Source organism: Macaca fascicularis, chromosome 3 (genome assembly GCF_037993035.2).
Source record: "Macaca fascicularis isolate 582-1 chromosome 3, T2T-MFA8v1.1".
Taxonomy (NCBI): Eukaryota; Metazoa; Chordata; class Mammalia; order Primates; family Cercopithecidae; genus Macaca; species Macaca fascicularis.
The window spans coordinates 8328651-8343816 of record NC_088377.1 but is presented as its reverse complement, the minus strand read 5'-3'; the positions used below and the strand labels follow the sequence as shown (position 1 = coordinate 8343816).

Genomic DNA, 15166 nt, shown 5'->3' with positions numbered 1-15166 from the left:
TAATCTCGCTTCCTTTGCCAGTGCAAACGTAACTAATTCTGATCCTCATTTCCATTTCTTCTTTAATCTTTTTAAATCAGGGTTGGGCCAGCATTTATTCCCACCCTTTTGGAGAAGTAGCCTGTTATTTCAAACAGGGCTGTGACACTACTGCACGTTGTCCTGACCAGCACTGTCCGGGTCCTTGCTGGAGAAAGAAATGGAGGCATTTTACTCACAATCACAGAGCTTATGTATGCAAGCATCACAGAATGCAAAAAATAACTTTGCAACAATCTGAAAGGGTAATTTATGGAGTGTGGACAGTAAATGGGGTATGTTTTCTATCCTGAAAATCCCAGACGAGGGCAGGCTTATGAATAATTTTCAAAAATCAGGAAGTCTGTGGAAATCCCCGCTGTCTTATAAAGATTGCACCATGCTCATCGCATCTCCCACGGCCTCTGCCTCCTCCACCTCTTCCGAAGTTCCTTGGTCCTGACTCCCAATGGCAAGGGCCAAAGAACACAGGCACCTGCCTCCAGCAAATCCACTCCGATTCCTCCTCATTCCCAGACACAAATTTCCATGAAAACCAGACAGAAGACAGAAAGCAGGGGCAGGATATTCCAAAAGCACTTCAGATCTGCAGCCTGATTTCATTAGACTCGCTGACTTGTTTCTTTTAGTCCCTGGGTGTGTTGACTGCAGGAGAAACCTCCCTAAAGATGACACTTCAGAGCTGTGAGTCCGAACACGTAAGGAAGGACGTGCCCAGGCAGAAGGTCTAGAAGCTCAGAGACAGTGAGGACGGGGCCCTGCTCAGCGATGCTCAGATGCCTTTATGAGCTCACTGTACTGGGAGTCACTTGCCATTTCTCTGAATCCACCCACACATCCCTATAACATATGAAAACTGTTCAGCCCAAAGGAAAAAATAAACTCGACGGTTGTCATTAATCCAAGTTTAACTAAACACAACAGTTTCCAAGAGTACATTTCAGCCATTTCGCACCCATGGACACCCAACCTGAGACGCTGATGGGGAACGATTGTTTTGGCACCACTGAGGGCTGAGGCAGGCAGCACCCTGGGGGTTTCTGTCTCCCCTGTTGCTCTGCAGCTGAGAGCCACACCCATGAGCTGATGACGTAGCGTTGGTCTCAAAGGTCTTCCTTGATGATGTGGCAAAGCTGCAAGGCCCAAGCACAGAGGTACCTGGACACCAACCCTTCCCTGCAAGCCACACGGCCAGCCGAACGTTCTGGTTACCAGGGATGAGATGCTTTTTCTGACAAGATTTTAAGCACATGTGGCTTACATCAATGTGGTCTCGTATTCATTCTGTGTTTAGACCACTTGCCTCGCACGTTCTCATATTTACACATGTTCACTGAACGTAACCTCAAGTGAATTGTTTAAGAAGTCTTAATGGGCTTCAGACTCCTCGAATATAATTTAGACTTTAAATTAAATTTGTACTCTGATAGGAAACTACAATGCTTGAATGCAGCTTATGGCATCAAATGGACGTGCAGGAGGTCTTGGAATAGAATTTCAGTTACTTCTAAACGGCTCACACCTGTTGGCCCACATTCCTTATAGGATGAAACAAGATTCTACCACAAAATCCAACTCACTGCCTGCATTTGAAAGCTGGAGAGTCTGCAGTACACAAGATAAAGTCTTGCTGTTCCATTTGTCCTTAGATGACCCTACAATGATGCATCGCAACACACCAGAGACATATAATGCTAGACGCGAGAACACACAGCCATGCTCCTTGGTTTGAGCTTTCGGGTTTGGTGGGGTGTTTCAATAAACCACAGTTTTCCTTCTCCTTTACTGTTTGGTTACCAATAATTGTGCTGCATTAGGCATAAAATTCAATATGGTGATTAGAGTCTAGAGAAGCCACACTTATTTTATTTAGCAGTTTTTGTTTTATTTTATTTTTACAGTAAGCACTGCCCACCGGGAAAAATAAACCAAAACAGTAAGAGTGAAATTCTCTTAATAGGCACTAGCGATAATGAAAGCAAACTTACCTACAAGGAACCACAGATGAGAAATTTGCTAGAGACCAGCTACTGGAACTAAAAACAAATCTCTTATTCAGGAAAATGTGAATGAGTAAGAATCTGCTAGTGAAGTTTCTTACTTTGCACAAAAAATTAAATGAAATCTTAACTTTAAGAGTAGCACAGGCTGGGCACGGTGGCTCACGCCTATAATCCCAACACTTTGGGAGGCTGAGGCAGGAGGATTGCCTGAACTCAGGAGTTCCAGACCAGCCTGAGCAACATGGCAAAACCCTGTCTCTACTAACAATACAAAAAACTAGCCGGGCATGTTGGCATGCACCTGTAGTCCCTGCTACTCATGAGGCTGAAGCATGAGAATCACTTGAACCCAGGAGGCGGAGATTGCAGTGAGCCAAGATCGCACCACTGCCCTCCAGCCTGGGCAACAGAGCGAGACTCTGTCTCAAGAAATAAAAATTAAAAAAAAAAAAAGAGTAGCATAGTTAAAAGGCTAATGGTTACTCACTGATGCATCACATATAGCACACATATAGCACATTGATAATAACAAATGGCATGTGAGCACTATGGATTGACTTCAGAAGACTTTGCCATAAGCTTCAGTATCACAAATGAAGGGAAAGGCCTGCGTTATGTGCAACTTGTCATGATCAAATAGTGTGAATACGTCCTTGTAAAGGTTAATTCTGTAGCAATACATTTAGTTGATATGCTTTCTTCCTCTGGGATGCTGGCCCTTTAAGAATGCCGTTCTTCAAAATAATCAATTGTATTATTCTCAAGAAACATGCAAAACAAAGAAATTTGTCATCAGGCTGGAATTACCTTTAAATAGAAGATATTCAAATAGCATTTTTATGCGTGGAGTTGTCGCAGCATGATTCCAACAAAAGCCGTACTATTTGTTACCAGGCATACAAAGTTTTGGCCTGAAAATCGGTATTTTATTTTGCCCTTTAAAAGTATGAAGTGACTCAACAGGAAATCATACATACATTTTTCCCTCCAATGTAAAAACTGCAGATTTAGTACCGAACACGTCACGTTGGCATTCAATTTTCTATTGCTATCATATCTGGTTCCTTAGTGACATAAGATCACAAAACGTCTACTCCTGTGGCCAAGTTACATAATAGACGTTGTGGTCGCTCATTATATCAAATTTGAATTCCTGAGCTAAACAGACCTGCACTGTTCAGCATGGGGGCCACTAGCCACATGTGGCTATGGAGCCCTTGAAATGTGATCAGTCCAGAGGGAGAGGTGCTGTAAGTATAAACTACACAATGGATTTTGAAGATTTCATATAGAGAAAAATAAAGTCAAATATCTCATCAATATTTTACACTGATTACATTTGAAATGATAATATTTTCAGCACGTGTTACATAAATTACATTATTAAAATTAATTTCACCTGTCCCTGTCTTTTTTAATTTGGCTACTGGAAGATTTAAAACTACCCCTGAGGTTCACTTTCTATTTCCTTTGCCCAGCACTGCTAGGACCTTACACGGACTCTGCCTCCACGTCCCTCGCTCCCTTCTGGTCACTTCCGTAACAGGCCTGCTGCTCTGACCAAGATAACTACACACAGCAGAGTCGCATGGGTGGATCTCAGTGTCAGCCTGCCTGGTTCTGATGCTGCACTGGCTCCCACTACTGTGTGACTCCAGGCAAGGTGCTCAGCACTCCTGAGCCTCACTTTGCTATTCTGGAAAATGAGGACGATTAGAGCACCTCCTACAAAGAGCCACGGTGAAGATGGTCCTGGCAACATGTCTCCTGTGGCTATACCATCTGATGAGTGAATGTCACCTGCCACCTTCCACAACATCACACTTCTCCCTTCCCTTCCATAAGATTACTTTCTTCCTTACCTCTTAACTTTACACCTGAGATATTGAAGTAGGTGTCTGGTCCGATCCCTCCAACACCCCAGAGGGTTTGGTCAGTTTCCACACTGTGTGACTCACTCCCAGGTAACATAACACTTCCACCCTCCAAACACACCAGCGGGCCTGACTCCCCCACCCTCCTGCCCACTGCTATCTCTACCATCCCTGCCAATCCAGATCCAACATGCCACGGCACAGCTCAAGGGCCTCAGCCTCCAGGTAGCATGCTGTGATCCTCTGATCTTCCTATGGAATGGCGTCGATTGCTTTTTGATTGCATGATTCTATTTTATGTTATGTATACTCTACCTTGTTCCCAAAAAGGGACTCAAAGTGGTCTACAAGGGTATATGCAATATGACAAGGTTGTTTAAAATTCAGAAGCAAAATAAAAAATAAAGATGAAGCTAAAGGGAAACAAAGGTAAGAACATAAACTTGAGCTAAGAATGCAATGGCCTGCCAGGCAGGCCTCAGGGTCTTATATATCTGCTGGAGTTGGGTCATTCACATGTCTCCAGATAATGAAATACAACCAAATGCTCAGACAATGACTCCTGATGCTCAGGCTAAAAATGAAATCCTTCAATGATTTCATAAGAAAGAAAGACCTGAATGCCCATGAACGGCCCCACAGCAAACCCAGTGCACTGCATGAGGCTGTCTCCCTGCTCAGGAACATCTCCTCCATTGCCACACAGTCTAGAGCCCTGTTCACTGCCACGCTGGCCCAGTCCAACCAGGTTGTCCCACTGAGGATGCCACTCTTGTTGGTGTGTGAACTCATCTCCTTCGAGATTTCATGACGCGCAGGTTCACCCCCTTTCTAGATTTCATGACACAAGCATTCACCCCTTTTCTAGATTCCATGGCAAGTATGTTCAACTCCTTTCCAGATCACATGGCATTCGCATCCACCCCCTAGATTCTAGATTCCATGGCATGCACATTCGCCCACTTTCTAGATTCCACAATGTGAATGTTCCCCTCCTTTCTAGATTCTGGGGTGTCAATGTCTGCCCCAATTCCATGGCATTCTTGCTCACCTCCCTCTCTAGATTCCACAGCATACGAATTCATCCTCTTTCTGGATTTTGCCTCCCTGAAGGCATTACCCAAGGCTTCTGCAGTGTCTTGCATGAAGTCTTACATAGAACATAAGGCAAAAACATGGACTAAATGGACAGCTTGCCATTCCACCATACAGTGTGTAGCTTCTAGCCTCTCTGTCCTTGCATATGCCTTTCCCATGATCCGGAGCACCCCCTCTGCCGCTGGAGTCCTGTACCTTCACACCTTGAGTCAAATCTGACTGCCCACTGATCTCTGCCTACTCAGCATTCCCTGAATTCTGACGCATTCCACTTGTCCTGCATTAATTTCCACCTGTAGGTATTTATCCTAAGGACACTGCGTTTAGAATGTCCTTGCAAGGGGGGATTCTCCTCTCTTCAATTAAACTTAGCTATTTGAAGGAAAAGGGGTGGTACTTTTGTATACCTGTCAACACAACTTGTGGAAGACAGAGAAATTCAAGCATGCCACTAATTGCTGCAGTCAGACAGACAGGTGGATAGGCGGGCTCCATAGAGGAATGTTCTGGCTTCTCCCACTAAATTCACAGTTGTTTGTCTAATCTCTAGATGTGTCCCATGTCTTAACAGTCCCTGTATGACTTATGCTCCCATCTCTTTTTTGGGACAGTGCTCTCATTTAACAGATGCTCAACATATTTTAATTCAAAAATGTATTTCCAGGTGGCTTAAGACCAATAAAGAAAATTTAATACAATTTAATGCTTACTTTTGCAAAGAAAAAGTTTATATTGATGCTAAATGCATTTACAAATGTGTTCTTAATGTACAAGCAAATACAGCCCTTACTGTGGGTTACACATACTTACGAAATGATTTTATTGACTTACCTTTGGTTTTACAATTTGGCTATGGGGTACTTAGAAGCAACTGCCCTTGTGGGACATTCTGTTTAATCACTTATATTTACAAGTCTTAGAAAACTGCAAAAATATATTCAGTTTCATTAAGAGATATTCGATCTTCAGAACTGATACTATTTCATCTATAAAATCCTTTTATTGACCAGGCGCAGTGGCTCACACCTGTAATCCCAGCACTTTGGGAGGACGAGGCGGGCAGATCACCTGAGGTAAGGAGTTAGAGACCAGCCTGGTCAACAGGGCGAAACCCTGTCTCTACTACAAAAATTACCCAGGCCTATTGGCAGGTGCCTGTAATCCCAGCTACTCAGGAGGCTGAGGCAGGAGAATCATTTGCACCCAGGAGGCAGAGGTTGCAGTGAGCCAAGAATGTGTCATTGCTCCAGCCTGGGCAATAGAGCAAGGTTCTATCTCAAAATAAATAAATAAATAAAATACGTTTACTTTGATACCTCAAGTAGTAATCAATACTATTCCTCTCCGTTCTAATGGCAGGGCCTTTAGGTAAGGTTTCCAGAATTGGGGATAAATACTAATAATATGCTGATCTAACATCTCTTCTCCAGAAGACGCCCTAGATTTGATTTTTACTGTAATTATTTCTATTTTAAAATACTGTCATGAAGTAAGTTTTACTGCCACGGTCAAATAGACCAGAAAGTACTTTTCAATACTGAAGAAGAAAATTTTTCCTCCACTTTTGCTTATTCTGTCCTCTTGCTGCTGTATCTTGAACTGCAGAAAAAGCAAGCCTTGCACAAGGCAAGTTTAAACTTTGTGCAATTATAGACCCAGATTTGTAAATCTGGCAGCAGGCTCACATCAGCTTTGTGAGGTTGGGGATAATTTTAATGAGAATCCATTCAACATATGAAATCTTCTTAGAACGTTTCTCAATTCGCACTTAGTTTCTTTTCAAAATGTTTTTACCTCATTTCCTAATAAAATAAATCTCAGCTTTCTGATACAGTTAATTAAAAAGTTTTATGTTGAGATTGTAAATGTGAGTGGTTTCTGTTTCAAAACATTTCACTTTACTAGCACATGCTTCACTTATTATTTATACTCTGCTTAGATCTCTGCATTTCCCATGCAAAAATCCTGAAATGCACCTCCTTCAGTGCGAGGTCTAAAGTTTTCCCTTCCTAAGTTGTGCCACAGTCATCCCCTCTTCCTCCCACAGGGCCCTCATAATAGCCTCTTTCACTCCTTCCTCTGAACCCTGAGACCTCCGTTCACTCTCATGTCAAGCAGAATTCCAAGCCTCCTTTGCACACAGAGATGGGTCCAGGGAGGTCTCCCGTGCTTCTGAAATTCCTGCTTTGCCTGTGCCTAACCTTCCCAATTCTCCCAAGAGTCCTCATTTTAAGAACACAGCATTGCGCTAGCATTCAGCATCTCCCACCATACATGGTAAATGGATAATCAGCTTGATTGCCAGGAAATTCACCTTGCTATCCCCTCTTCTCACCCTTTAGCAACGTGTGTGGAACGCACTTGACTCCGTACAAAATAATTGTGTGTGACGGGTGACATCTGACTATGAACAACTAAAAAGAACCATTTAATCAGGCCAAATTCCCTTCAGGCTTATTGAGGCTTGACTGTGGATTTTCAGAATGTAAGCAGCGCTGTCACTGTAACCATGAAACAGTCATGGTTTTAAGACGTGAATTTTTGGGGGACACCAACATGACCAACAGACTCTATTTCAGCACCCAATTCTTAAATTAGTTAATACACACTTGGGCCCCACTTTTCAACAGAAACACAGCTCTAAGTAAAGGCTGGTACCCAGCTCTGCCCACTCAAATTATTTGGTGAACAGGGCAAATTGGAGGAACTGCAGGTAGTACTGCAGAATCTGCCTGCCTTGGAGAACAGGCTTTCCATGAAATATTGCTTTAAGGTCCCCAGAGGCCAGGGCTCTCTCCCTACCCTACTCTTCACTGCGCCCCCCACCAGCCCACACGTGACGAGAAACCACTGCCCCTGCAGAGGCCCCAGCAGCAGGCAAGGGTCTGTGGATGAAAGACAGGAATATTACAAAGGGGTTTCTGGCTGGAGGGGGGTTCCAGGGAGGGCAGAGAGGTTCAGGCTCCAAAGCTGGCAGCAGCCCCTACAGATGGAAAGCTCCAGTGACAGGACCCATGAAGGGACACAGCAGAGCATGTCCCATGTCACTGGGCCATCGAGACATCAAGGGCTGCCTGGATTTCAGGAACTCACATCTGCAAACCAAGAAGGAACAGCAGGTTTCCATGGCCAATTTCAATCAATTTATTAAATTAAGGCAATAGGTAACTAACAGATTTACTAAGATCTTGGGATTCTCTTACTGTCCATCTTAGCTCAGATGGAAAGATTCACAACTCCAGCTAATCTGATTCCAGGATGCAGCTTCTGACTTTGCACAAGCTAATATTTCCTCAAGATAGTCACACAAACCTCCCTGCCAGGCGTGCAGAAAAGCGTGCATGCTCCAATTTAGTCTTTCTTTTACTTTACAACTTTAAGTACTTTAGTGAGCCCCAAGAATGCATAGCCCACTGTTTCCACACAGTTCTAAAGAAAATTAACCTTTCCGCCAGTAACAGAGAATCACTTAATGGAAACGGGACGATAGTACTTCACTAAATAAAGCTTCACTCCTTTGCTCCCCTGCTCTCAAAACTGAGGTGCAAATGCATTTCTACACTTTCAGATGAACATTTGGGAACTTTTGCTGAATGCTTACATCTGTGAAAGTAAGTTTCCTATTTTTTAAAAGTCAGTCTATATGTACCTGTTTTCTTTCCTGTTCCTTAGAGAGATGGCTTTTCCCCCAGAGTACGTTTTGCAGAGGGAATAATTACTGCAATAATGTTATCCTTAAAAGGGATCACATATAAGACAAAAGCAGGTATAAAAATCTCATTCCCACTAAAACAATTCAAAAATCATAGGTTAGGCTTTAAAAGGAGGCAGCTACAAATCTAGGTTTGAAAAACCTTTAGACACACTAAAGATTTGTCCCAGATCACATCTGATGTCTATTTCTCTGGGATCATAACAAAAAAAAAAGTGATAAATTAATTCAAATGGCCTATTTTACACACTTGAAGGATATTTCCATTGTCTCACACAGTCATTCTGAATAGGACAGAGTCGCATAATGAGACTTCCTTTGCACATTCTTCTGAACACGCACTGAGTCAAAATAACCAAACCCCTTACTTTCATTGTAAAATTACTGTTTCTCATACGCAATCAGGGTCTCCCAGATTATGACATGCGACCCTAAAAATAGGAGAACTTAAAAGTTAGTTTAAATCTAAAACTTAGACCCGGCGCTCCATTTTTAGACGCACCCTTTAATTTCTTGGTGTTGTCTACATTTTACTTGCACTTAAATTTAGCAAAGTAATTTTAGCTCACCCTCCTTCACTACCTTCACTAGACTTTGCAACATTACAAACACGAAGCATTCAAGCCTCTCCCTTTTTAATATGAAAATGTTTTAAATAAAAGATTAGGTTAAAAGGGGAAGATCTCCCTTTTAACTTTTAACTTTTTCAGCTATGTTGAACTGGTTCAGGTGACAGCCCAGCCATTGGAAAACTCCCGCTGTTGTTTACAAAATAACTGCTTTCAATCAATCATTGTGAGAGGTCCCTACGCTGACAATGCATAATGGACAACTAATTAACTGACCCCTAATAAGGGTGCGGGAAATACCAGGGAAGAATGCTATCATGCAAGGAACAGCAACCATATGGAGGGGTGGCTGGTCACTGACAAGCATGAGCATCCTCAAATACCGCAGTGATTTTCAGAGTTTTCAAAAAGCCCCTATTCAAATGACTGCCACCAAGTATCATCATCATCTGAAACTGTGCCCCAAAGATCTGAACGTCTCTGTCACATCAGCCTATTTTTCTTACAAATGTTGCTCCTAAGGTTCAAATTCAAGGTGTAGAACATAAAACAATAGCTGTATTGTGAAGGACCATGCTCCCTGGGAAAGCCCGAGTATCCTTACACACTGGGGAAGGAAAAAAGAACTCCTTTGCCATCCTCCTCCTCTCTGGAAAACTGCCTCGGACGCAAAGGGTAAAGAAGTAAAGAGGTGACAAAAAGAGACCTGCATTCAGAGAGATCAGCTGTCAATTTAAACTGAGAAGTGACTTGATGTATCACAGAGCTGGGATTTTGCCACCTTGACCAAACTGCTTCCTAGACTCCATAAGTCGCATTTGAAATGTAGGTGGCTCTGTGTCGACACTTTCTCAATGGAGTTCTATGAAATAACAGGCAACACAGACGTTTATTCACTATGACAATGTCTTCCCACCACTCCAGATCCTATGACTGGGGCTGACTTGCTATCGGTTTTTGCCTGGGAATAGGAAACGATTCCAGAAACATTAGCTCTTCTGTTTTGAGAAGAAATAAAACCCCCCTTTTATTTATCTTTCGTTTAAAGATAGCAAGAAAAAAAATCAAAGCCAATATTACTTTTGGAAAAAAAAGTGTTGAAAGTTTCCTATTACCCTACTTACAATATGATACGTTTAAAATATACATAACATATAACATTGTTGAATACTACGTAAGTTACAAATTCCTTTTGACGTCTTTCAGAGATGCTTTCCTTCTTACTTATGTATCTGGGATTCCATTGGGATCTTAGGTCTTACAACAAATAAAATACCTGATTTTATAAGATTAAAAATTCAACAAGGTTTTTCTTTAATAACAAAGCAAAATGTGGAAAGTGGAGGGGGAAGTTCATATACAGGTGTGCATGCAGGCCCCTCACACAATCCCTTCAATAGTAAATGCTAATTTTCTAAATTTTAGCTAAAGAATTCGCATCAGATTAAATTACCAATAATTCCTCATGAAATAACAGATAAATGTGAAATAATATACTACAATTCTACTCTAATTTTTTTAAATAGAATGAAGTAATTATAAAATGTTACAAAAGAGAAGAAACTGAAATTATAAGTGCCACTGGAATTATATATTCCTTAACAAATATCTCGAGATAGATTACCCATTTACTAATTTAGTGTACTTTCCAAAAGCCATTGACCCAAACCGAAGCTAGGATTACCAAATGGCAAATAGCATTTGTGATGTGTGTAGCTCTTCTAAAGCCTTTCTTGAGAATTGTAAAACTTGACATATTAGCCACAAGTTTGCAGAGGTCACACTTTTTCGGCTAGAATTATAATTTCGATGGTGTAATTAGCTTATTAATAACTTGACACATGGTGAATTAATTTACATGATTGGGTTTTTCACAACGTCTGTTGCTTGATCCTCCTATGGATGAAGGCTTTGAGCTCTGGTCTGCCCTGGGAGTGGGCACCAGCCAATGCCGGCGGTGCAAGGGTTAACTTTGGGACTATGACAGTTCTCCCTTCAGGGGCTCTAAACTACTTGGAGAGAATGGAAAACAGTCAAAAATAGTCCCAAAGGTAAATAAACTCTGTGTCCTATGTATGTCACCCAGGGAAAAATAAAATGTGTTTGTATTCACATTGAAAGTTTTCTGAACTACAAAAGCTATAGAGATATGAGTGTGAAACCTGTAGCACAGAGGAATATGTTATTTTGAAAGATAAAGGAAATTATCTTTAGATCAACGAAGAGTTGTGTTAAATCCACATTCTCATTGAAATTGTTTATCCATTTTAGTGGGCAGTGTAGTCTGCTATTAATAACAGCATGTGTCTTGTACTTAAAAGATAATTAATGCCTCTATGCATCTATGCAATATACCATAGCAATAAACGGATAATATATTTCAGACAGAAACCAGGTAAGGCTAGCTGATAAAATAAAGACCATATTTTTTTTAACATGCCAAGTTTTGCAATTAGAGTGGTAAATTGGAGGCAAATCAACATAACAGCTGCAGGCTGAGGAATAGGAAGGTGAAAAGACGGAGACCGAGAGTGGGAGAGGAGAGGGACCGCTCCTGGCGCTGAGAGCTGGTGCCAGAGCCGGTGTTGCGGCGTGTGCGGGAGGGCGCCGTCGGGAGTCATTCCACCATCAGGACCCAGCGGACAGTGACAGCCCAGCCTCACACCTGGTCCCTACTTCAGGCCAAGCGTGAGCTTTAGTTCAACCCTGATTTCCATTCCAGACAAGGACAAACAACCTCCTGGTCGGGGCCCCAGATGAAGTCCCTGCGGTGTGCTCTCCTGGCCCTTGTCAATTTCGGGGTGCCTCCTCATCTCCATCCGCACCTGACTGCACGCGCCTCCAGGGGACCCCGCACTGGCGAGCCGTCCCTCCCGGCGCTGCACGCCCCACCTGTCCCGGCGCCGTCGGAAGGGCCCTGCAGAGTGCGCCCCTAAGGCCACCCGGCTGCCTTCGTCCCCGTCCCCGCAGCCGCCGTCGCCAGGGCGGGAGCCGGGCAGGTCGCGTGGGGCGCGGGACTTACCGAGAGGTTAGCGCCGCCGTCGGAGGAAGGCGTGTCCCGCACGTGTGTGTCCGCGCGTGTCCGCGCCCGCGTGTGCCCGCGCGCGTGCCTTGGCCGTGGGCGCCGAGCCGGGTCGCACTAACTCCCTCGGCGCCGACGGGCTCAGCCCATGGTTTGGGCGCCGGGCTCAGGGAGGCTCTGGCTCCCGCCAATCGCCGAGCAGGGCGGCCGCCCCGACGCGCGACTTGCGAAGCCGGAGTGCGCGCTGGGGGCGGGGCGGAGCGGGGACGCGTGGGCGGGAGTGCACGCGCGTGGCCAGGTGCGCGTGGGTGCGAGCGCGCGGGAGTGTTCGAGAGCGCGCGTGTCCGTGTGCGCGTGGGTATGGGTGTGCTCGCGTGTCCGTGCGCGCGCCCTCGGGCAGGTTTGGACACTACGCGCCCTGCTCCGGTTTAGGACGCGGCCGGCGGCTCCGGGAGGAAGAGGAGGAGGCGGAGGAGGAGGAAGAGGAGGAGGCGGAGGACCAGAGACTGGGACGGCTGGAGGAGAGAGTCCGGCCCCAGCAGGAAAGGAACCCAGGACGCGACTACTGGAGGGGCGAGGAGCAAGGGAAGGACCAGAGGGGAGGAGTTGGGGTCAGGGGAGGGAAAGTGTGGGAGGGGGAGCCGCGGGGGTGCGCGCTGCTCCTAACTCGGGGTCGCTTTTAGCGAGAAGTGATGTTTTTCCAGCCTCAGTGAAAACCGTTACAAACATTGAAAATGGTAAAAGTGAAAACGGTTGCGACACTAGACGTTTATAAAATGACCGCGGACTGCCCTCGATGCTGATGAGAATTAGGAAGACGTCGCGCGGAGCGTCCGGAGGGAGAGGCGCTGTGGCCCGGACCTCGGTCGTGGGGAGGAGCCGGATGCAGCCGCCGGGACGCGGGGATGCCGAGGGGACCGCGGCCTGGTCTGACCGACGCACGCGGTGACAGCCGCCCTTGGGAGACGACGGCGTCTGCAAGAAGCAGCCTCCAAAGGGTGCATCCAGGAGGCTCGGCTCGTCTGCGCCCGAGGCACGGGGCTAAGCCCCTTCCAGATGTTTTCGTTTCTACGCGAATTCCGACCTCAAAATCGAGCTTACCTGAGTGCTCCTCTTCTCTCATGTCCCTCGAGGGCCGTCACGACCGTCCCGGAGCGATCTCTAGGAACCTGTCCTGGAGCGATCTCTTGCACAGTCTCCCCATTCCGACCAAGTGAAAACTACCCGTGTCCCTCCCTCTCCAAACTTTAACAGCCAAGAATTTCAGCAAACAGCCAGAAAGAAAGCTAAGTCTCCCCCCGCCCCCCACCCCAAGGGAAGGGAGGGAATAAGCACTCCTTTAATTTGAAAAATAATAATTAAAACTCCCTCAACTTTTAAGGCCGAGCAACATAATCTATTAATTGGTCGCTATTAACATGCAGTTTTATTGACCATAGCACACAGAAGTCTGATTGTGAGGGAGGAGTGTTTTCAATGAAAGTGGAGTTATTTTAGCTGCAGACGTGTTTACATTTCTGTGGTTTAGTCTATAACTTTCTCTTTTTCTTGCTTCAGAATTCTGCTCCATGAAGCAAAGCCCTTAGCTCCCAGACATTCCAAAAAGTCTGCCAAAATAATAGAAAAAAAGAGAGGGAAGAAAAAACACGCGGAGACCCCCAAGTCTGGGTCAGGCTCAGGGTTGGATGTGGGCAGGGTGAGTGTGCCCCCTCCCCGCGCACTTTCCAGTTAGGAAAAAAAAAAAGTTTCAGGGCTCCATTTCCTGTTTGCTGGGGGAAAAAAATAAAATGGACTCGAGCAGCTGAGTTTAGAAACCGCCTTTTCCAGTACCTATAGGTTCTGAGAGGACCTTTAACCCTAGAGATGCCAAAATGGGCTCATTTAAAACTTGAGACTCCAGTCAAGGAAGGTTTTCCCTTGTTCAGATGGACAGCCTTCGTGAAACTACAAATGCATTCCTAGGAAATTTCTTGAACAAACAGGCACACCATGGTAGTTGGGATACAAGCCCACTTCTCCATAGGTGGCCAAGAGAAGATACCAATAAAAATAGATATTGAAAACAGATTAAATTTCTGACAAGCATGCATCCTTTTTTTCCCCCTGAGGTACAAAGAGCAGAATGTATATTTAAAAGGGGTATTTAGTAATAGGGTCTTGTCAGTTTATACACTCTGCTCGAATCGTCATTTGCAAAGTCGATTGCATTTCCTTTAGTATTGAACGTGCTCACTAGTCACACAGAAGTCCCCATACTCCAGTTCACATGGTCTTAAAAAATATTTGATCTGACTCTTCTTAACTACCAAATGCATATTTTGGTTGCTTTTCTCTCTAATTATTCTCCAGATATTCCAGATCCAAGATATTTTACTGGATTTTTAAATCTTCCAATTAGCCACTAATTTTCAAATTTCACCATAGTGAACCCTTAACATTTAGGGGAATGCTTTAAAGTAAACAGGTTCTGAACCTATTCAATGAGATCAGTAGCCCACAGGCCAATGACTCTTTTTTAATACTTTAAAAGCTTTTTAATACACTGCCAACGTTTCTCAATCATCATCACTAGCACTGAATATTATCACAGTACAGAACAGTGCTAAAAACAATATGCGTGCTGATGAGCAAAATAGTGTTTAACATTTTAAGAATAATGAACTGCACTTTAGTAGTGGAAGGAACATGATTTCAAAATGAGCTCAGAAAAACCCCGATATTTGAAACAATGTTGTTTGTGACTCTCCCTCACTACCATCTCCAGTTCCCCCGAAAGACACTGCAGAGTGAGAGAGAGAGAGAGAAAAGAGAAAGATAATTTCTTAAAAGATGAAAGACGCATACCGAGC

The 15166-nt window shown here is 44.4% G+C and overlaps 1 protein-coding gene across 6 annotated transcripts in view; it reads right to left on the bottom strand.

The window, feature by feature from the left end:
• The window catches only part of ERG (ETS transcription factor ERG), a 281329-nt gene extending 267756 nt beyond the window's left edge, over window positions 1-13573 (bottom strand). For 3 of the 6 annotated variants that reach the window (XM_005548686.5, XM_074034013.1, XM_074034016.1), the window contains exon 1: window positions 13419-13573. The gene's annotated coding sequence lies outside the window, so the exon portion shown is untranslated. Of the gene's footprint in view, window positions 1-12317; window positions 12559-13418 lie in introns of those variants that run through there. The other 3 variants (XM_045389305.3, XM_074034014.1, XM_074034018.1) reach the window with 1 other exon arrangement.
• Window positions 13574-15166: the final 1593 nt, after the last annotated feature.